At 39.3% G+C, this 22,709-nt stretch overlaps 1 protein-coding gene across 1 annotated transcript in view; it reads left to right on the top strand.

The window, feature by feature from the left end:
- The first annotated feature begins 605 nt into the window (after positions 1 to 605).
- The window catches only part of INPP4B (inositol polyphosphate-4-phosphatase type II B), a 582,093-nt gene continuing 559,989 nt past the window's right edge, over positions 606 to 22,709 (top strand). The window contains exon 1 of the mRNA XM_029234953.1: positions 606 to 670. The gene's annotated coding sequence lies outside the window, so the exon portion shown is untranslated. The remainder of the gene's footprint in view (positions 671 to 22,709) is intronic.

Here is a 22,709-nt window from a genome sequence, read left to right as displayed (position 1 = left end):
TTTGACTCCTATAAAGTACTTTTCTCCTCAGCGCAGCATAGAAAAGCTCTAAAATTGCAGCTCCTAAGGAGGGTAATCTGCAATTATTTACTAAGTCAATCCACAATATCTCATTTTATCATTTTTGTGGAAAGACAGAATAGAAAAATACCCAGACTTGCACGAACATTTTAAAAGCCATACTCGCTGGGGGAGGGAGGAAACTAATTTAGATAATTGCAAATTCCATTTCAGTCTGTTGCATTCCAAGTAAATGTTCTGTCCCAACATGGATTACATCTTATCTTTTGAAATGATTGAGGCTAATTCTTTTCCTTGCTCGAGTGCTAGTCTTGTTCCCATGTGAGAAAAGAGAGAGAAGCAAAGAAAACAGGGCTGAGGATCTGTGGCAGTCACCCTTGTTTTCACCTGCAGGGGAGAGGGGGCCTTTGGGGAAGTTATTTGTCATTTAAAGCAAGTGGTTCCCAAGGCAGCTGCTGAACGGAGCTGAATATTTTGTTAAATGATTTTCTTCTCTGACCTTTATTACTAATAAACGTTTTTAAGAAGCATTTAAAGGGTGAAAAGAAAGGTTGTTTTTATTAATCTCTTTTCTTTTTACCCACAGAACCCAAAGAAATGGTGTCACCTGGCAAGAGATCTGCTATCCTTTATGAAAAATCAGACCAAGGTAATGCTTATTTTAATATATATATTAGTCTGTTTAACTCTGATACATTCAACTGGTTGGTTTTTCTTGATTACTGGTTTTAACTATGGAATAATCCATCAAAAAAGTAAATCATTATCTGAAAAGTAAAAGGAATGATTTTTGATGACCATCATATTTAGGAAGTGACCAGTAAATTTTAAAATATATGTTAGCTTGAAGCACTGTGGTTAATGATGAATTTTCCAACACTACTCTTGCATTTATGTTAATGTGTGGATAGGATCTTGACTAGAAGGTTGTACTCTGTTTGGAAATAGGTCCAATTAGTGTATTACATTTACAAATGGTAGACAATAAGAGAATGAGATTCTTTTAATTAAAATTTTCCTCTTATTTAAGCATCAGTCAGATGGCTTTACATATTATTTTTTTAATAGACAAAAAAGTTCAGTACAAATTCCTAGAAAAACTTCATCGGGTTTGACGAAGACACTCTTACACAAAGCATATATTTTCTTTGGAAAGATTGAATTATATCATACAGTTGTTGAATAGCATGCCTGATTATACTCAATGATTGCATATTTAGTTGCTAAATTTTCCAATTGCTATGTGATTTGTTTATATATGTTAGCCTAAGAATATGAACAATCATGCAAATATTCTAATGACATATACGTGTAAGCGAAGTGGAGCGTAGATGCAGATATAAAATGTGTGTATGATTTATGAATAAAGGTGATGTCTCAAAAGAGTTTTTAATAGAAAAGTTTCTGAAAAGTTAGAATTGTGTTGGGAACTAAACCCATCTATCAATACCATCTGCTTATATAGCTATGAAGATATGATGTCGCTTTGTATATAGCAACGCACATACTGGATTTGTTGAAATGTGTACTAGGTCACATACTAATTGGAACTAACTGGGTTCTATTTTTGACAAATTGTCGAATTCCTATAAAACAAATGAGTGCTGAAACAAAGGAAGCATTTGAATTTAATGGACATCAGCAGAAAACTGGTTTATGAACTTTAATTTGCAGTGGAGCAAAAATAGTTAGGTTGAATTACAAACTGGGGTGTTTCTACTTATTTTTGGCTTTTAGTTAGTGCTTCAAGGGAGGCGTAAACCCCTTAAGGAAGTAGCTTCTCTCCTGTAATGTTGATTTTCAGTTGTAGGCCCACTATACTAAAATGTTAAGTCAAACTATAAGGCATTTTTAAATGGTTAATGAAATCAATGGAGGGTTTCCTTTAGCTTAGAACTATTAACTGTGACTCCCTAAAGAGAGGCATTATAATGAAAGCTAATACCTAGACAGTACGTGGAAGGGGTTGAAGCTGAGTGCCGTGATATAAGCATAGGGAGATGTATGGTAGAAAAATGCTGGCTGAGGCGGAATCAGGAGAAGATGACACAGTAAAGACAGAGAAGGAAACACACTGAGTGAGATGGAGCTAATGAAGAGAGCACAGACCACCCAGGATGCATTCATGTGAAATTTTTCTTTTTTCAGAGGTATGTATATACTAATACATTCAATTTTGTTAGGTTTTGATTTCATTTATTTAAGATAGGGATAAACTTACTTCGAACTGAATGTAGCAAAGAAGGAGTTGCGGTGTAGGAGAGAAATTCTCATTAATGTGGCAGAATATCCAGCATCATGTACCCGGAGTAACAAAGTTTGCTTCTCCCCGATGTGCCAATAAAGAACCAGTTCTGTATATTGACAGTCCAAGCGCTCTGGTCTGATAACACTCCCAAAGAGATTATACTCTAGGATGCTGGCTTTTGTGTGGAGGTTGGGAGTGAGGTGTGAAGGAGTAACTGGGGTGGGAGAAATGGTGTTCATGTCATCACCTCTTTAGGTTGGTCCTTTGGACTCATTGAAATAGGGGTGTTTGCAACTTTATAAAATATTCCTGTTAATAAGGCAAAGAGTGCTAATGTTCTGATGCTCTGTCTCTATTATCCTAAATGGGATATATGCATTTAAATTTCAGTGTTTAAATAGTAGAAGTTCAAGGCATATTAGTGAAGGTGCTAGTTTTGGACAAATGGGACCATTCAGCCTTTCTCAGTTGCACGTGATGACTAACACACTCATTTTGTGTACCATTAACTCTGGCAATGGGGCTCGGAGAGCAATCCTTTGGGTTAACAGGAACTTTTGTGTGTGCAGATACCTGGAGGTTCTACATTTGACTTTTTCAAAAAGGGTCTAAAATAAGTTTTCATGTAGTGCTTCGTTATGTGAAGTTATTGATGTCTGTTGGTCACAATATTCTTAACTTTGTCACCCCAAAATAGAGGCAACTTAACCTAGTTGGGTTAAAATATCCTTCTCTGTACCTAGTAAGATTATGCACAAAAATAGAGACCATTATTCTGTTCTATTTTTACACAGGTTTATATGTCCTGGAAATAAGTTGAATTTCAATTAAGAAATTTTCATGTTTGTAATTTATTTGTATTATGTAAGAATATTAAGTATTATTTTCATATATATTTAACTTCCCTGTAGGAAAGTGAAATGGGATATTAAGGGTTCAGCAGTTTTTTGATGTACTGTAAATACATTTTTGATAATTGAAAATAAACTGTTATAAGGCTAGTATACAGCGTTCTTTATGTTCTAGGGCACTAAGAAATAAGGTATAAATATATTGTGTAGAGATTGGTTTCATTGTGGTTTATTATTATTGGCTGTAGAATATTTTGTAGATGTAGCACACGTTGAAAAGTTTTTTAAAGAATAAAATTCTTCTGATATTTTAAGAGCTTATTACAAATTATATTTTATATTATTTTTTATAAACTACTATAAAGTAACAATGGAAAGTAAAGCATCAGATTTTCAGGTTGATTTATAAGTTAATGACCATGAATTACAATGAGAGTTACAAATACCTCTACACATGTGATGAAAGGGGTGATGTAATTGTCACAATGCTTGGACTAATTCACATAGGATAGACACAATGCTTTACAGAAATAGGGCTATAACATCAGGCATATATGCTCCAAAAGAGAATTTAAACTGAAAGTCAGAGAACAAATAATTGAACACTTTCATTGAGAAGTGATTAAAAAGTAATTCTTAAAGAGGACTTTATATGAGGAAGAGTTATTATGATCATTTTTATGAATTTGCCTTTTTTGTTTTTTTATGATTTTCATCATCTGCCAAAGTTCTTGGTACTCTTTACTTTACTCTTCTGAGTATTAGATTCTGTGGGATACTCCATCTTTTTAAATCCTTAAAGAAAACTCCCAAGAATAGTCTTGATGGAATAGTCATACAGAAGCCATAGCATTGTCTAGAATTGTCTCCTGCTAATGTTCAAGTTCTTGCATCGACTCCCCACATGTTTCTTACCGTATTGGTTTCTCTCTTACTACACTGTATACCCTAAACATTCTTGTCTTTCCTTATGCTGATAACTCCACTCAGAATGTCCAGTCTTCTTTTCCCTTATTCCAAAGCCTGCATACCTTAAAACTGTTCTTTTGGGGGCTTTCTGAGTTCCTCATCATGCTACAACTATTTCTCTTCCTTAACCCATATTTAGTCCGTAAAGTAACCTAGATGCACTATCTGTCACACTGTCACTGATGCGTATATTGCTCTGTAGTAGCTCTTTTGTGTGTGTGTGTGTTTAAATATGTATGTATACGTACATACAGACCTTTATTATGTGTAAAGATACACACACAGACATGGGACTTTTTTTCCTTCAGTGAGACTGTAAGGAAGATCCTTCTGTCTTCTACTTTTACTCCCACTTGTGAGTGAAATAGACTTTGAATGAATGAGGTCCTTGCATCTCTAAGATTTCCACCGAAGGAATATTTAAAAGGCTAGAAGATTCCTTTGTACTATGAGAATTATAATTTAGCAATGTTTTGTATTAATTAGGACTAACTTGAGAACCTTCTCTCCTGTTATCATATCTTTTCAATGTGAATAAAATCTAAATTCAAATATACTAATTTATAAGGCAAATAATTTTCAACTCTTGAGATACACTCCCGGACTTCTCTGGTGGCGCAGTGGTTGGGAGTCCGCCTGTCAATGCAGGGGACACGGTTCGATCCCTGGTCCAGGAGGATCTCACATGTCACGGGGCAGCTACGCCCATTCACCACAGCTGTTGTGCCTGTGCTCTGGAGTCCGCGTGCCGAGACTGCTGAGGCCTGCGTGCCTGGAGCCTGTGCTCTGCAAGAGAAGCCACCGGGATGAGAAGCCCGTGCATCGCATCGAAGAATAGCCCCCACTCACCGCAACTAGAGAAAGCCCGTGCCCAGCAATGAAGACTCAATGCAGCACCCCCAAAAAATTAATTAATTAAAAAAAAAAGTATACTCCCTTCACCAAAGGGACATTGCCTAATTCGATCACCCATTGGCTTTGTACCACTTTGCACATGTGATGGGAGGAAAATCTAACCTGAGCTACTCCACAAAGACACTTTTGCCTAAGAGTAAAACACTACCTGTTTCATATTTTACATTAGAATCAATAGGGGAAAAAAGTTATACTGTAATTTGCCACCTCATTCATCAATTCAGTGTTTACCTACTATACTCACAAGTGCTTTAGGGGGAGTGGGGTATGTGTAGAACTTGAGTCTTTCTCTTGTTTTACACACACACATATGCACCCCTTATACACACATACATACAGACATATAGAGGCTACAGAAAAAATCTTTTTACTTGCTTGTAGAAGTTATCTCTATGCTCCTTACCATTTTTCACATCAGTATCAATTTCATCATTCATGTGGATAGTTGGAAACGTTAAAGCAGTCCCTGAGAGCTATTTTTAAGTTTTCAATAATTATTGAATCTCACGCATAGGGATTTCATGGCCATTTTGAATGTGCAGGTATGTTTGTGGACATGCAGTCTGAAATAACATATGCTCAGCTCTACAGTCAAATCTCTTTAGGCTGGCACCCTAAAAGTACCTAAATGCTAATAGGTGTGGAAATTGGGGACGGACTATGGTTATTTGGGAAGTTGAGATAAAATTAGGACTGTTAGGGTCGGGACAGGGCTTTTGGGAATTGGAGCTTTCAGGGAACTGGCAATTCCCAGTAAAAGACACAGGACTGTGAGAGCAAACGGTTCCTTTAAGGCTTTAGCAGATGTGTTGGTTTTCCTTTCTTCAGTTTTGCGGTAGTAGCCTTACTTTGGAAGGGGAAGCACGTCACTGGAGGGAGAGTGGTGTGAGCAGAGGCAACTAATTTGTAACATGGGCTGTCCACTAGACTTTGAAGGCGCATATGTATGCATGTCTGTCCCTTTCTCTTTCTAGATTTATCTTTTTAATGCGTATAACGTTTAAAAAATTATGCCACTAGATGTCAGCAGCAGTCTCCTAGGGTTCCTGTGGCCTTAATTAGTAATAAAATTGGTACTTCATTAGAACATCTTACCTGAGGATAGTAAGTACCTGTTTTGCAGGTTAAAAAAGTATTTTTTGAGATATGAGGAGGAAGACTACAAGCATCATAAAATATTTAAATAGTTTTTCAACTTGTTTTTGTTCACATGTGACAGGTTACTTTTACTTCCAGTATTCTCTCTACCAATGAGATGACATGAAGAATATGTGTGAGGCTGAGGAATTGCTCAGAAATTGGACCTGATGCCAAAGCTTGAAATTTCTGTTTTAATGCTTTATGATTCATTTATGCTGCGATGGCACGAATATTTGTGCTTTGGGCTTGTTTCATTCTGTTTCTGTAGAAGCACTTTTGGAGCTACAGCCTATCAGAAGATGGGGTGGTATTAAATTTTCAGCAACCACATCTGTGCACTGTTTCCTTAGTAATGTCTAAACTTTCCTGGATCTGTGCTCTCTTGTCACAAGATACTCAGAACATTTTGATAGATGCCAAAGAGTATTATGGGTGTTTGCTCACCAGCTGACAAAGAAAACAGTGTAGAAATACGAAAAGAATGTGATTTTTCATGACATATAATACATGTAATTGTCAAGTCCTTAAAATGGCAGGTAAAAGTATAGCAAATGCTTTTTTTTTCCAGAAATTAATAAAAAGTCGTAGTATTGGTCAATGTTCAATAGATACTAGTAATGTTATTTTAAATAATGCAGTTAATATTTGGTCAAATCTGACTCAAATTACCAGGAAGATTCAGAATAATCTGCTGGATTTTAGTTATCAGTTGAAACTCAGTCTTAGGTGATTAGTTATGAGTTGACTAAGCACCAAGCAGATTTTTAAATGGTTATGAAAAAGGTATGAAAAAGCTCCTACTTGGAACAACTCTTCTGGAAAAATTTTGCTTTCAATGCATTTTAAAAAATACCTTAGCAAAAGTTGGAAAAGAGAATTGTGGAAACATTTCCTTTCCTGAAACCAGTTTTACCAAGGAATATACTAATTGTAGATGTTACACCCTTATCACTTTTAAGATTTTCAAAAAATTGTGTTAGTTGGTTCGGGGAGGGGGCTAAGGAAATAATTCCTTTCACATTGAACTTGTTATATTTGAGAATTATTGGTTTACGAGATTATCAGCAAGTTTCTTATTTTCTGCCTTTCTGTTTTAGAACTGCTAGTGAAAAAGACTTAACCAAGATTTTCCCCAAGACCGTGGTTGTTATTCTTTGATTATGTTTGTAGGTGATGAGGCAAACATTTGAAATCATGCTGCCGTTACTTGACCCATGTAATTTCCTCAGATGGAGCAGGTGCAGTGAGTAAGTGCCATTAATACATGGAAGGTACATTATTAGCCAGATGTTCAGTTAAGGTACTCTCAGCGTTGAACCTGGTGCGGAAGCACACAGCTTGCTCGAGTATTACAGTCCCTCCTGTGCTTCCAGAACTTAACCCTCCAGAGGGGGTCAGGACTGGGATGGGACCGGGGCATCTGTCTTCAGTCTGTCCCTCTCTTCATCATTTGCAGATAGTTCAATGACACAGATGTATGTGAAGTCTTTTTTTTTTTTTTTTTTTTTGCAGTACGCGGGTCTCTCACTGCTGTGGCCTCTCCCGTTGCGGAGCACAGGCTCCGGACGCGCAGGCTCAGCGGCCATGGCTCACGGGCCCAGCCGCTCCGCGGCATGTGGGATCTTCCCGGACCGGGGCACGAACCCATGTCCCCTGCATCGGCAGGCGGACTCTCAACCACTGCGCCACCAGGGAAGCCTGTGAAGTCTTTTGAGTGAGAGATGCTGCCAGTTTCAAAGTGTTTTAGCTCCATATCAAGAAACTAACTCCCACTTCCATATGCACCAGTGCCTTCTCTTCAACCTGTTCTTTTGCCTGCGTGTTGACACGGATTAAGTTAAAGCAGACAGAGGGTCAGGTTCCCTTTGGGTGGTTCCAGAAGTCCAAACAGCTCAGCCTGACGTTCAAAGACCACTTCTCTGCTGCTGCATCTCAAATCCTCCCAACCTCATTTCCACCCAAATTCCTCACCCAGGTGTGGCTTCGTAGCTCGTACAACCTGGTTGAGTCCCACGCCTGTGTATGATTGACTTATTTCTACCTTGTTGACTTTGCATTTGCTGTTACTTTTTTCTCCCCTCCCCAACTTCTTACTCTTCATTTCAGAAAGCAGAGTGTGGTAGGGACACTTCTCAGGAGCCAGATGGTCTGCATTCAAATTCCAGATTGCTGATTTATTAGCTTATTGCTGCCTGACCTAATGCAGGCTGTTTAACCCAGGGGATCTCATATTGGTTTATTGTACAAAACTGTTCAAGAAAAATACATAAATAATTGAGTTAATGTTAATATTAACTTAGCATATTAACTTGTAATAGTTACTGGCACATAGTAAGTGGTTAATATATGTTAGCTACTATTAATTCTATCAAGTCAGTATCAAAATTCACTTCCATAAAATTTAGCCTCAACTCTTATCCTTCTTCATACAGTGATATCTCATCGGGGTGTATTTGCAGCTCTACCTGCCCACCCACCAATACTTTTATGTTTGACTATCTATACAACTGGGTGTATTATTTTCCTCTTCAATAAAGTAGGATAGGGCTTCCCTGGTGGCGCAGTGGTTGAGAGTCCGCCTGCCGCTGCAGGGGACACGGGTTCGTGCCCCGGTCCGGGAGGATCCCACGTGCCGCGGAGCGGCTGGGCCCGTGAGCCATGGCCGCTGAGCCTGCGCGTCCGGAGCCTGTGCTCTGCAACGGGAGAGGCCACGACAGTGAGAGGCCCGCGTACCACACACACACACACACACACACACAAGTAGGATAATAATACTTGCCATAGCCATACCTAGGGTACGAAGAGAACAGGAGTACAAAACTGGAGAACAGGAGTAATAACAGGATTGGTGAGAATTATCACTCATCCTGCTTTTGTTATGTGTAAGGAACTGAATTAGGAGATTTCTTTCCCTTGTGTGATCACATAACACCATACACGTGTTTGCTGGGTGATGACCAGAGAGGCAATGAATTCACATTTTTTGAGGATGAGGAGGGGGCAGAACTTCCAAATACAAAAGTCAAACAGAAACGGAAATGTGGAGTTGAGTTCAAAAGAGAAGTTACAGCGTGAGTTTGGAAACTAATGGAATTTGCCCGAAGCTATTTAAGTGGGTGAATGATCTGAGAGAGAGAGAAGAGTAGCCGTGAAGCAAACCCCAGCTCCCCCCACACACACCATATGCACACAGTGATCAGGGAGTTGAACCTCAGTCATGTGCTTCTCCAGTTTTTGTAAAGGTAAGGTGTATAATCATGTTTTCTTGGAACCAATGCATGTATTCCTTTAAAGTCTGCAGTTGAAAATAGCATCAGACATAAAACTATGTCTGAAAATACTAGGGCAGATAAAATTACTCTTGTCCCAACTTTTGACGCAATAGAAATATCATTAACGACAGTTAATCATGTAATAAAAATGTTACTGTCCATTTTTTCCTGGGAGGAGTTTGATTTTTGATCTAATTGGTGATATGTTAGCTGTGCATAGGTCAGATATTAGATGTTTGTACAGGACGTGTGAAGGGCTTTGGAGATCATGTACTTTTACTACATTGGCAATAAATATCTTACTTTCCATTATTAGAATATGCTTAGCTTTTGATACTTTTCTTACTAATCTATTAAAATTGCAAAAAGTTTGATAGAACTGTATTGGCTCTCACGACACTTGTGGGACACATCTCATTTTCTTCAGGAAGCTGGGAAACACATTCTGTGTGGTGCTGTCATGGATAATAATAATAGCAAATATTTATTGACTGCTTATTTGATGCCAGGCACTGTTCTAAACACAGTACCAAGCATTAGGGCCTACTGTTATCTCTGTTTCAGTTTTGTCATTAATACTGTGGAACAAACACCCAGTGAGCAAAACTCATTGGCACAAGTGTGCAGGTTATATGGGTGGTTTACCCTGGTCTTAGTGGGTTTGCTCATGTCTCTGCAGGCAGCTGGAAAGTCAGCTGTGGGTTTGTCTTGCTGATCTGGGCTGAATTCTCTCATGTGTCTGTGATTTTGGCTGGGACAACTAGGCTGATTTGGCTTTGCTCTGTGGAATCTCTGTTCCCCCAACAGTTAAACTGAGCTTGTCCTCATGGTGGTATCAGAGCTCGGAGAGAAAAAGAGCAGAAATGCTAAAGAGTCAGAACTAGCCCAGGGCCATTTCGACCACATTCTGTTGGCCAAGCAAATCTCAAGTCTAGCTTCGAATAAAGGGATGGGAAAATAGACTCTGCCATTGGGTGAAAGGAGTTACAGAGTCACACTGCAATTGGTTGGATACAGAAGAGTAGAGATTTAGGGTCATTTTTACAGTCAATCTACCAGAATCTTTATTCTACACGTGAGAAAACTGAAATGCGTTGAGGTTAAATAACTTATGGCTAGGGTGCTCTAATTTGCCACATGTGGTCCAAGGCTAGCTCCTTTAAACACTGGCATTCAATGACAAAAATCTTTTGACCCAGAGCAGAACTCTAAAGGATGTGGTCTCTGTCTCCTAGGTATGAGCTCCAGGAGAGGACGGAGATGAGAATCTCTGCTCTAGTTAATAGGGTTATGTTTCATTTACATTCACATGAAAAGGCTGTCTTTTGTAGCCTTTCCTGCATTCTTTTCTAGGCCCTGGACATGTGGATAATGGTTTATTTTCTTGGCTACATTAGTTCCCTTTCTTTAGTCTTGCCTGACTTTCAGAAAAATTCAATTCACAGAAGTTATCCCAGTTACAAATGCTATCCCTCTGAAAATACTTGGGGGCCCCATTCTCCCAGCAGAGAGTCCTCATGAGCACACTGGGCTTCTGTTGACTTGAAAGTGAGCTCTGGCTATGGAGTGGATATTACTCCCTTAGAAAAGAAAAAGAATAACTTCCAGGCAAAAGGGCCTTTCTTCTCCCTAGGTATAAATTTTCTTGAAAGCTTGTTTATTGATTTTCCTGGTAACAACTGAGCTTACAAGCTATAAAAGAAAAAAAAAAATGAAGGCAGGGAAATAATATCAACGATCAACAAGTTAATTCACCAGATTCATCTCATGGTTAGTCAGTCACACAGGGCTGTGAAATGAAATGTATTATATGCCCTAATCCCAGTTTTATTATGGAGTCCATAGAATTTAGTTCATCAAAAGGGAAAGCAAATATTTAAACCTTCAAGCAAGGGTCCATCCCCATTATAAAAGGAACTGTGGCTGAATTAATGTCATGTGAAGAGAGTGCTAAAAGTGGGGTGAACTGAAGCAAACATGGCTGCTCAATGGGATGGTACTTGGTACAATTAAAATGGTGTTGAGGGCTTCCCTGGTGGCGCAGTGGTTGGGAGTCCGCCTGCTGATGCAGGGGATGCGGGTTCGTGCCCCGGTCCGGGAGGATCCCACATGCCGCGGAGCGGCTGGGCCCGTGGGCCACAGCCGCTGGGCCTGCGCGTCCGGAGCCTGTGCTCTGCGGCGGGAGAGGCCACAGCAGTGAGAGGCCCGCGTACCGCAAAAAAAAAAAAAAAGTGGTGTTGATTTTGATCTCTGATCAGTCAGTCACATTGCCTGAAATAACCTCCACTAGCATTGGTCCTATGGGAAGGCATCTTCTTAAACTTCTGATCCATGTGATAACACTTTTAAAAAGTCTTATAATCAGGTAATTTTGGAAAATGCTGAATTTTATATCTCCCTCCTGTAGTTTTATGACGCACGTTAGAATATTAGTCTCTGAAAATCCTGCTGTAAAGAAACCTGTTTAACTCTGTTTAACCCAGCATTTCCTAAGATTCGTTGACCATGGAACCTTTCCTACTTTAGTATTTTTTAATGTAATACTCACTGCATCCAGAGGCTAGGTTTCAAGAAAGCAAACTTTGTGAAATGTTGCTTTAGAATAAAACATGAATTCCCAAGAGGGCTTGCTTTATAACACAAAAGTTACCTAATAACACTGTAGCCATTAGCATCCATCCAATACAGATTAACTTTCCTCAATGAGCAGGATCTTAGGACCCTGATGGTGTGGGAGAGGCCATAACATGGAATGTTTTCTAAGGAGGGCTGTTTCAGGAGGGTTCCTGGGAAGTCAGAAGATGGCTAACCATCTCCAGGAAGGTCTTTCCTGGGACGTGAGACTTTCAGAGCTATGTTTCTAGGAAGGTCAATTTTAGAAGGCGTCACAAGTAGATGATTAGCAAACAAACTTTTTATTTTTTTTTTTGCGGTACGCGGGCCTCTCACTGTTGTGGCCTCTCCCGTTGTGGAGCACAGGCTCCAGATGCGCAGGCCCAGCGGCCATGGCTCACGGGCCCAGCCGCTCCGCAGCATGTGGGATCTTCCCGGACCAGGGCACGAACCCGCGTCCCCTGCATCGACAGGCGGACCCTCCACCACTGCGCTACCAGGGAAGCCCAGCAAAGAAACTTTTAATAGCTCCTGTGACTTCCAGATAGTGTTCAATCACTGCCTTCTTCTGTGCAAATAACCATATCTCAGAAGAGTAGATCACTATCACCATTTCTGCTTTCTCACTAACCATTCACTCTTTGACCTGTAACAATCTTTCATACAGTCTCTCATTCCATTAAAACTCCTCTTTCGCAGATAACCAGTTTTTTGTTTTTTTTTTTCCTATCTGCCAAATGTAGGGAACTCTTTGTGGGTGAACGTATTGCCCTCTAGGATTTTGGATTCTACCTAACTACTTTTAAGCTCCACATTTATATCTCCAGCCCAGGGCAGCATTCTGAGCTTCAAAATTCATTCCCACAGGCACCTCATACTTACATCCAAAATTGATCTTATAAACTTGTACGCTAAACCTCTTTTTCCTATAGATCATTGGAAGAACCATTATTTACCTGGTCACCCTAGCCATGTAGGAGTTGCTCTTACCCTTACCCCGATCAATCACATTTCTCAAGATAATCTCCTCTATCTTGTCATCCACATCTCCTTCCATGCCTTAGGCTCCAGAGTCAAATCATAGCACTTCTGCCTGACATCTGAGTGATTCTGAACAAGCCTTCTAGTCTCTTATGCCTCAATTTCTCATTTATTGACGGGGATAATAGTAATGCCTAAGTGAGTTATTGTGAGCTTGTGAAAATTAAATGGAGATAAATTAGGGGAGCAGAGAGAAGATTAAGTTGATTAAATTGACTTTTTTTTTTTGTCTCCCTAATGGAGGGAAAAAGTACTTACTTATTAATAGGGGAAAATTCTTAATGGGTTAGTTAGTGTTTTTACAGGAGCAAATGTTTCTTAAAATGCTATAGTAGTAAATAAAAAAATCTAAGGTTGTGATTTGGTTGGAATTCAGGGGAAAATAAGTTACTAATATTTTTCTCCTCTCATTACACAATTATGGGCTATTGTCAGGAAAATAAAGGAAAGGAATCGAATTATCTTTACCACCCATTAGGCCAACAGAATTGATTGTATGATGAAGTAGATAAAAAGGAGGGACCCCAGAGTAGCATCTCTAGGACATTTGTATTATCTGTGCAACCAGGCCAATGTGAAGATACCTGCATCTTGTAGGGTCAGCCAGCAGGAACACTGCTAACACAAGATTAAGCCCTGGTTATGAATTTCAGGCAATTTCCTATAAGTGTCCCTTATGTTTTGCTTAATAGCTAAAAGCCCTATTAAAAATCATATTACACATATAATAGTGCATAGAATAGTGTAGGAGAGTTACAAGGCCATGTGTACTCAGGTCTACCACCATCAAAAGAAGAATACATGATTGATGATAGTCATTCCTTCTTTCAATAAATTTTAATGGCCTTCTACTATGGACCACTAACTCTTGATGCGGGGGATATAGTAGTCTACAAAATAGTCAGAAATCCTTGCTCTGCTGGATCTTATGTCCCAGTAAGAGGAGACAGAACAGTAAGCAAAATAAATAATTGTACTGTATTTAAGACAAGGGCTATGGAGAAAAATAAAGCAGGAGAGAGGGACAGGGCATCTTGTAATGGCATTAGAATGACATATTTAAAGAGAGAGGCTTGGAAATTCTCACGAGGAAGATGCTATTTGAGCAAAGACCCGAAGGAGGTCATGGAGCCAGTGAGTGGTTCTGATCAAAGGAATGAGTTGATCTGACTTTCTTCTTACCAGGATCACTCTGGCTACCCTTTGAGAATAGACACAAGGGGAGATGAGTCATTAGGCTACTGCAATAATCCAGGCGAGAGATGGTGGTGGATGGGGCTAGGGAGGTAGTATTGGAGGTGATAAGTGGCATAGGTAAAGTTCAATCTTAGTGTGTGTGGCATCTCTGAGGCCCATGCTCTGTTCTTCAGAAATACCAGGATTTCTGGAGAAGACTGAGGGAGGGGAACCAGGGAACAAAATCTAGAGAGATACATCAGGGAGATAGCAGGAGAATCATTAGAAAGTGATGTCACAGAACCAGAGGCAACACAAGTAAGAAGGAGGTATGAGCAATGTTCAGCACTGCAGAGAATTCAACTATGACTGTGTCTGAAGGTGGTCCCTCAAATCTGACAAGTAGAAGGTTGTCAGTGACATTATCAAGAGCAATTTTAGTGGATTTGCTAGAGCAGAAACAACAGATTGAGATTAGGAAGTGAAAAGGTGTAGACAGAGAATATAGTTTACTCATTTATGACCAGTGCTTGTATATATATCTCCCCAATATATTTTATATTGTGGTCCACTGCACATGTACAAACATGCCAATCTGCATAGTTTTCATGACATAAATACTACTTTTTATATGTGCCATGCACTCCATTTTCTATTCTCTTCTATGTAATTTCTTTTAAAAAATGCTTGCCGAAATCTACTAAATTGATTTTATAGCCCACTCTAGTGTCTAACTCATGATTTGGAAAACATGATCATAATCAAGATAAAAGATTACCCATTAGAACCATTGCCCACATTACCTACATGCCTGTCGGTCTCAGATTTTGGCTTTTGTGTTGAAACTTTCAGAAACACAATCTCTTTTATACGTATGGAATTTTTATACTTCCATCTATAGTCACAAACTGAATATCAATAGAATAGCTAATCCAAACTTATTTTAATATCATTAAGACTCAGTGTATAGTAAAGACATTGGCTGTGCTCATAGATAAGTGTTTCCTGTCAACTAAACAATTTGGGCCCATTTCCCTACTTTGATTTTATTCTGTCTTTATGACATGTAAGCGGGAGATCCATGACCCATGGCAGAGTGAGTCAACTGTGCTGAGGAGCTTTGAACTCAGTTGGGATTTAGAATGAGCCACTTGTGACCAGTGCTTTGTATTTAACTAGGAAAATAAATATTTATCAGGTAAATAGATGGCATTAAGTAATATATTTTTGGGGAGTCAGAAAACTTAGCATATGTAAATAAAAATAATGGTTGCTTCCTGTTCTATAAATCTATGCTAATATAATAGTAAAGGTTATCGAACAGTATGAAAAATAAGCTTTAATTTAAAGGAAATAAGGGGAGAAGGCAGTAGGCAGTCAAAGGAGCTTTGTCCCCCCAAAGATGAAATTGTTGCTAAGTTGAGCAGAAGGAGGAAGTTGAAGATCTTTGAGAGAAGAGGATAATTAACGGAGGTGATGTATTAGGGGTAATGCTGGGAGGATTCCACTTAAAGAGGAGAAGGATCACCTCTCCTCTGAGTTTGGATGGTTTCAATGTTAGTTAAGTGTGTAGATTGAGAATGGGAAGATGAGGCAGTTGTTTCCTAATGTCTGATTTGCTTTATGAATTAGGAGTCAAGATCTTCTGTTGAGAGTGAGAGGCTCTGTGTTAGGAGGGTGCTTGAGGATAACATTGAGGTTTTAGAGTTGTCATTGGGTGGAAGGAGCTGATCCAAGGTCAGGACACTGATGGATGTGATGGATCAGTGCAGACCTGTCTGCACTCTCAAACTCTATATCTTCTTTCCCATGGGTTTAGAGCCAAGATCATGAATTGATAATTCACAGAAGCTGGATAGGACCCATAGATTTGTTTGTTCCCCATTAGTTTTTAAGTCAGAGTTTTAAATGAGTAGCTTCACTTGCAAGTTTTAGTCTTTCAGGTGTAAAAAAAAAAAAACCAGCTAGAAGATCTGGGGATAATTCACTGGAGCTGAGCAATGTCTACTCCCTTTACTAAAGGCCTGCATTCTCCTTTCATTCGGTATCTCCGCCATCCCCCGACCCCCCTCCACCCCCCCATTATTACACGATGTGCATTTATCCATGCCGCTCACTTAGGATGCTTGTCTGGCCCCATAGGCATATGAGTGTGGAATCCCTGCTTTAAACCTATGGGGTTTGTTTTTGAAAAAAGTAGTAAAGGCAGGCTTACTTAGTTAACCTCCGCCTAGTCAGGCTAAGGTGGTTGCACCTCAGTGGATTAATGGTTTTTAAGGTCCGGTTACCAACCCTGATGACTGAGCTCTGGGGATTGATTCATGTCAATAAAACACATGAGAGATTTACCAATAAACATGTACTCCTGACCAGACTAGATGATGAACAGAGCACCCCTTTCCTGTGTGTAAGGCCATGCAGCAGTCTAAATTATTTATTCATTTACTGATACTCAGCGGCAGAGTCAGACGTGAAACTCAAGCCTTCTGGTTCTCCCCTACATTTCTTAACTTGGAGCTTCACTTAGTTTCTCAAAGGGAAGGCATAAACAAAGGGGTTTTTGAAACCCAGGGTAAGTAGTTTAGGGATTTTTGTCATTGAGATGTGTCCACCCCACATTCTCCCTCTCCTGAGTTAGACTGAGGAAGTATAGAGAAGAGAGAAGGCAAGCAGAGTACTCAGTAGTCAGAAGATAAATGGAGGCTGTCCGGGTCAGGATAACTAGGATGCTGAGATTGTGTTTCTAAGTCTGGATTGTTGATGGATAAGTAGGTATGATCTTATTAATGATTTTGAGACATGTGGTACCTGCTCTGACATTTTCTTTAGCGGTTTCCTACCTCTTCCTGATTCTAATAAATGTATATCATGGTTTGACCTTATTAAATGTTCAACCTGAGTATTACAATATTAATCAGGAGACATTTTTCTAGTAGCATCTGTTTTCCAAACATGGATCTTGTGACATATGTTGTATTATGATATGGATCCTGGAAAGTAAAATTAACAAAAAACAACAGCAAAATGTCTGCCCTTGTAAGCATTTTGGGCCCGCTCCTCTTTTTCTTTGTTTCAAAATGCTTCTAAATCACATGCAAGTCTTGATGTCAAAAGGGCTGTCATTCCCCTCTGAGTTTTTTCACGGGGCTTTTAGAGTTTACTAGAAAATGTGGTGACAGTTACAGCTGAAGATAATGTTAAGATGAGAAGGAAATGAGACACATTGGAGGGCTGAGATGCGCTTAGAGCATCATAGTCTCGCGGTGATGGATTTAAACTGATGGTTCCTGCCGAGTTCTTCGTCCCGTCAAGTCCCGCAGGTCAGCTGGTCATCACAGACTGAATCGTAGGCTTTATGATAACTGAGAATTATATTCAGAACTTGAAACAGCAGTGGAAATAAGAGACCAGTTGTTGGCTGTAAACAGCTTCTGAGAATGCTTTTCTAAAAACAGATGCCAGGGAAAAGGCCCTGGACCTGTGATTCTTGGTCTCTGGAGGTGGGTGAGGGGGCAGGTGCTGGGGGCCCTCCAAACTAATTTCTCCCCCTTGCTGTGCTTTACAAAGAGGTCAATTTCACTCTTCACTGAGATAGAAAAGTCAGTATTGGGAGCCATTTTAAACGTCTAAATTGGCTTTTTTAATGAAGTTGAAGGCGCCAGGGAGGCTGTTGGAGGGGTGGGAGGTGACGATTTACAATGCCTTCTCTGGTCCTTTTTGCTAATTTTCCAGCAGTTCTCTGCAGGGGAGCCGAGTTTCTTTCAAGATTGTTTCAATGTTAAATTTACACTAAATCAAGAGCGCAGTAAGCCCCAACCTAGTCTTTTTAAGGGAAGGAAATTTTGAAGGAGCCAGGTCCCCTGTGGGGAGCTGTTGCAGAAGGCAGGAGATAGCAGATAAAACCACTATAGAAGTTGGGGAGTGGGAAGTCAAAATTAGAAGGCTTTGCGATTTTTTCAAAATATGTCTTTCTCTCCTTGTATGTCTTTTCCTGACCGCACCTCTTATATTATTTGTTTTATATGGTGAATATTTTCTCTAGTGTAAAAGAACAAAAATGACCTTTGAAACATTTTTCTCCGTGTTGCATTTAGGCCAAGACCCTCCAGATCATCCTTTACCCTGCTTGCAGGGCACTTTGCTAGCCCAAGCTCTTAGGCAGTGTCTTTGTGCTTTGCAGCACACCTGAGTCATATATTAATGGATCAATAAAAGATGCCCTATTGTGTCTTAAAAGGATAGTAAGAACTGGATGCTGACCTGAAAAGGCATGGTGCTGATGGTGACCAGATCTCTTACCAGCAAAATATAGCTAAACATGTCACTCACTTTCTTGCTAAACCTCCAAAGCAATATACAAGATAGTGCATGGTGGAAAAGATTATTAAATGTATAAATGTCAACTCACTTTGTCATGCAGATGGTAGTTCCCATCTTTCTTTCTTCCTCCCTCCCTCACTCCCTTCCTCCCTCTCTTTCTTTCTTTCTTTCCCTTTCTCATTCTCTCTCTCTCTCTTTGTCCCTCCCCCCTTCCCTCCTTCCTTCCCTCCCTCCTACTTTCCTTTCTATTTTGCAAGATAAGGAATGTTTGTTTGACTTTTAAAATTGCGTGAAATCAGAACTTAGTACTTACTTGTGAACATGGCTCTACAGGAAAGGAGGCAGATAAATATTATTTTCTAAAGAACTACTCAGCCGTATGTGAACATATGTGTTAATGTGAAGCTGAATTTGTTTACTCACAAATGGTTATCTCTAACAACCTTGAGGCTTTTTAACGCTCTAATGTGAACTGCATTGTGTCCCACGCTATACCATCAGCTAGGGCTACTCCTTTAAGAAGTTTAGTATCACAGATCTTGAGACTTGATACTACTGAATAGAGAAATATCACTAGCTCTTCAAATATTTTGTGGCCTTTTTCTTCCAAAATGGCCTTGAAACAGAGTGTGGGTAAGTCTTTCGAAGGAATCATAATTTCTTGGTTTAAACCTAACCAAATAGATTATCATGGGCAGCTTGGCCGTGCCTATTGAAAGCAATTCAACATATTTTTTGAGTAAGAGATTACAATTTGAGAAAATTTCACTTACTTCACAAATATTTATTGTCTGCCAATGTACTGGGACCTTCACGTGAAGTACTAGTTCTTCTTCTCAGTAGAGTATATACCAAATAAACATGTAAATTAATTGCTGTGAGAGATTTTTTTTTTCCATTAGTGTATATACAGAGTGCAGCAGTGACACAAAAGACGACCGTTGGCTTCCTGAGATGGCTCAGGACATGTACCAGAAAAGAGGGGACTCTTGGAGGAGTAATATTGGCCAGATAAAAATGTTATGGAAAACATCCCAGAAAAAGAAAATAACATATACAAAGTCATGGAGTCAAGAAACATCGTGGTATATTTAAGGACGCGTATATAGTCCTGTAGTGTTTCCTGTTAGAATCTTGCTCTTATTTCAATACTCATAAAGAAAATAAAGTCTATTGCCTGCAGCAGTTGTGAGATACATGATAAAGAAATGACCTTCAGTTATTTACTAAAGAGGATGACTTAGTATTGATTACACAGCTTATTTGGGTGATAAAATGAATTAGGAAAATGTACTGAAGACAAAATTATCTAAACTATAATACTGTAACATAAGGAAAAATGATGGCCTGGAAAAGACAGGTGCCTGTAAGAGACGGCTGAGTGCAGCTTTAGTGTCCATCCATGGACTGTGGGTCCTGGGAGAATGAATAGGGCAGATGTGCAGTCAGGCTGGAGTTGTGTTTCTGTGAGGCAAACAGGCACAGAGTGAAGCTTAGTCAGGTGTGCCACACTGGGACAGCGGCTCCATAGGATGAGGCAGGAAGAACTGGGTGGAGAGGAAAACAAATAAAGAAGGGGAGGGCAGGGCACAGACTGGTACGGGGACAAGGACAATGCCATCCTGGCAGGGTAGGTGTTCCCCGAGCCTGGCAGGGATGAGAAATGTGGGACCTGGGTTATATATATGGAGAGTCCTACAACATTCCGCACTGTTTGGAACATCTCAGTAAATATCCGTATCATTCATAGTCACCGGGACTGTGTCATCTGTTCCTCGAAATTTAAATATGGCGACCAAGAGGCTCTGGTGTTCTCCATGCCTCCCACTTTCTTGCTATTTCTGGTTATCATCTCCCTGCCTGGCTTCGCCCTGCAGAACCCTCACAGCTCATGCAACCTGGACCAGCCCAAGGCTTTCGTTTTTCCTTCAAGGGTTTTCCTGAGGAAGGACGATCCGCTAAAGAGAAAGAATTAGTAACTTCATTCTTCCCGCATCCCTTTTTGCTTTGAATCCTGGAAAAATTAAAGCTCAATTTGTTTCCCAGCTCATGCAACTCTAGAAGACCTTATACTCTGTATTTCTGTGTCCAGACCCCAATCAGAGCTTTATTGAATTTTCAGTGGTTATTCACTGATTAATTTTATGCTTTGGTATTTATAGCTATTTTAGAAAGTCCTTTGAGGCCCATTTGAAATGAATTGAAAATTAATAAGAAAAAGTAATCAAATACTCCTTCTAATCTCATGCATCCTTTGGCATAATCCTCTCAGTTCCCCTCTTCCTTGGAGCATGTTCTTTGTCACTGGGTCAATTTTACATCTTCTTCTCTCTGATGTTCTTTCTTAGTAACTCTCAACACTTACAGCTTTCAATTAAAAAATATCCCCCATCTTACTAGTTGCAAAACTCTTTGTTTCTTTCCACTTTTCTGAAGAATCCTGATTTTTTTCCTCCTGAAATCATCACTGTTTCGAGCGATCAGGAAGCAAAACCATTCCATACAACAGGTTTGCTTCTCCCAATCTACTTTATTCTTAATAACGAGTTTTAGTCATCATCCCATATCTCCTATATAATGAATTTTTTCTGCTCTTCTGTTTTTCTTGGGTTGGATGGCCTGCTTTCTAATTTCTAGAGAGTGGAAGTAAAGGAGACACATAATCTTCTCTCTGTTGGAGCTATTTTCTCTTAACAAAGGTTTTCTCTTTTCCAAATTTTAAATTGCATATGGAACCCAGGAATAAATGAAGATGATCATTTATAATTGAAGTTGTTTGTGGGGCATGTTATACTATCAGGGCAGCTCCCACAGAGGGCCAACTGGACTCGGATTGGTTCTCAACTTGGACTTCATTTCTTGGCTTTGACCCAAGGTACAACTATATATTGTTTTTCAAGTTGGCAGCCAAGGTATCAGAATCAGCATTTCCCCTACTAAGCGTTCTTAACCTACAGTTGGTGGCTTTGTCATTTCCTCCCTAAGCTTGTCTTGACTTCCACTTTCCGTTAGTTGAGAACTGGAATATTCACTTATACCACGTAAGCATTTAAACTCTAGCATTCTAGAGGATTTAATAAATCCTTATGGGCTATCTAGGGAGTAGAAGCTACAGTCTTAGTGTCTTGGAAGTATTTCTGGTCTCAATTCCCACCTGATTCTAGAGTTTGGAAAATCAGATCAACAGCTTAGGGGTTCAGTTGCATCCAACGTTGAAAATAAGCCCTCTGAGATTTGTAAATCTGTACCTTGTCATTTGTTTTACTAAGTTCAGTAATCTAGTTTTTAAATCAAATCTATTTATGGCTCATATATTATGTGCAGTTAATCTCTTGTTATTATATAGCAGTAGATAATTTTCATAAACTTACCTATTTGAGTTGTCTTGATAAGTATTTTTTAAATACTATGGACATATTTACATGTAGAAACCTAGTTGATTCTCTAGAAAGTGTAATTGGTGTGGAAATATACAGATGACTTTAACTTGGTAGGGAAACTCTTGACCATTTGTAATTTTAGAAATGATTGCAGTTAGTGGAATTTCAGTGGAATGAAAATATACCGTATAAAAAACCCATACTATGAAATTTTCACCATGGAGTCACTAAAATATTTATTGTTTATAAAATATTTTTTTCATCCTTGAACAGTCTTTGAAATATTACTCACTAAAAACATCTCCCCAATGAAGGATTGTTCTAAAGTGCAGTTGGCTTTTTTTCTCTTCTCTGCAGTCAAGGAGGATCTATAAAATGGTAATTGTTCAAATGTTCTTCTTGTAAACTACTATATATTTCCCTGTCTCAAGCAAGTGAAGGTCTATGTTGGCAGAAGTCAGCTTCTGCTTATTAAGTAATATTGCCATGGCTTGTAAAATTGGGAAGAAGTGTATCTGAAGCTGCAGTGTTCCTTTCATATATCACTCACTGTTATGCCTTTCAGAATTATGGAAGGCATACTTAAGTCTGAATCAGGGAATAATGTTAGAGAAAATAAATATCCACTTTTTTGGGCAGCAGTTTAAAATATATTAAATTTTAGAAATGTTCGAAGTCACAGGCATGTTCTTTGATTTATTCACTTTTATTAATATATAACCAGCATGCAGTGTTCAAACTGACCTTTTGAGGTTTGGATTAT

Source organism: Monodon monoceros, unplaced genomic scaffold (genome assembly GCF_005190385.1).
Source record: "Monodon monoceros isolate NGI ecotype Baffin Bay Population unplaced genomic scaffold, NGI_Narwhal_1 Super_Scaffold_20, whole genome shotgun sequence".
NCBI lineage: Eukaryota > Metazoa > Chordata > Mammalia > Artiodactyla > Monodontidae > Monodon > Monodon monoceros.
The sequence above is the reverse complement of the archived record's forward strand: the minus strand, read 5'-3'. Positions and strand labels throughout refer to the sequence as shown.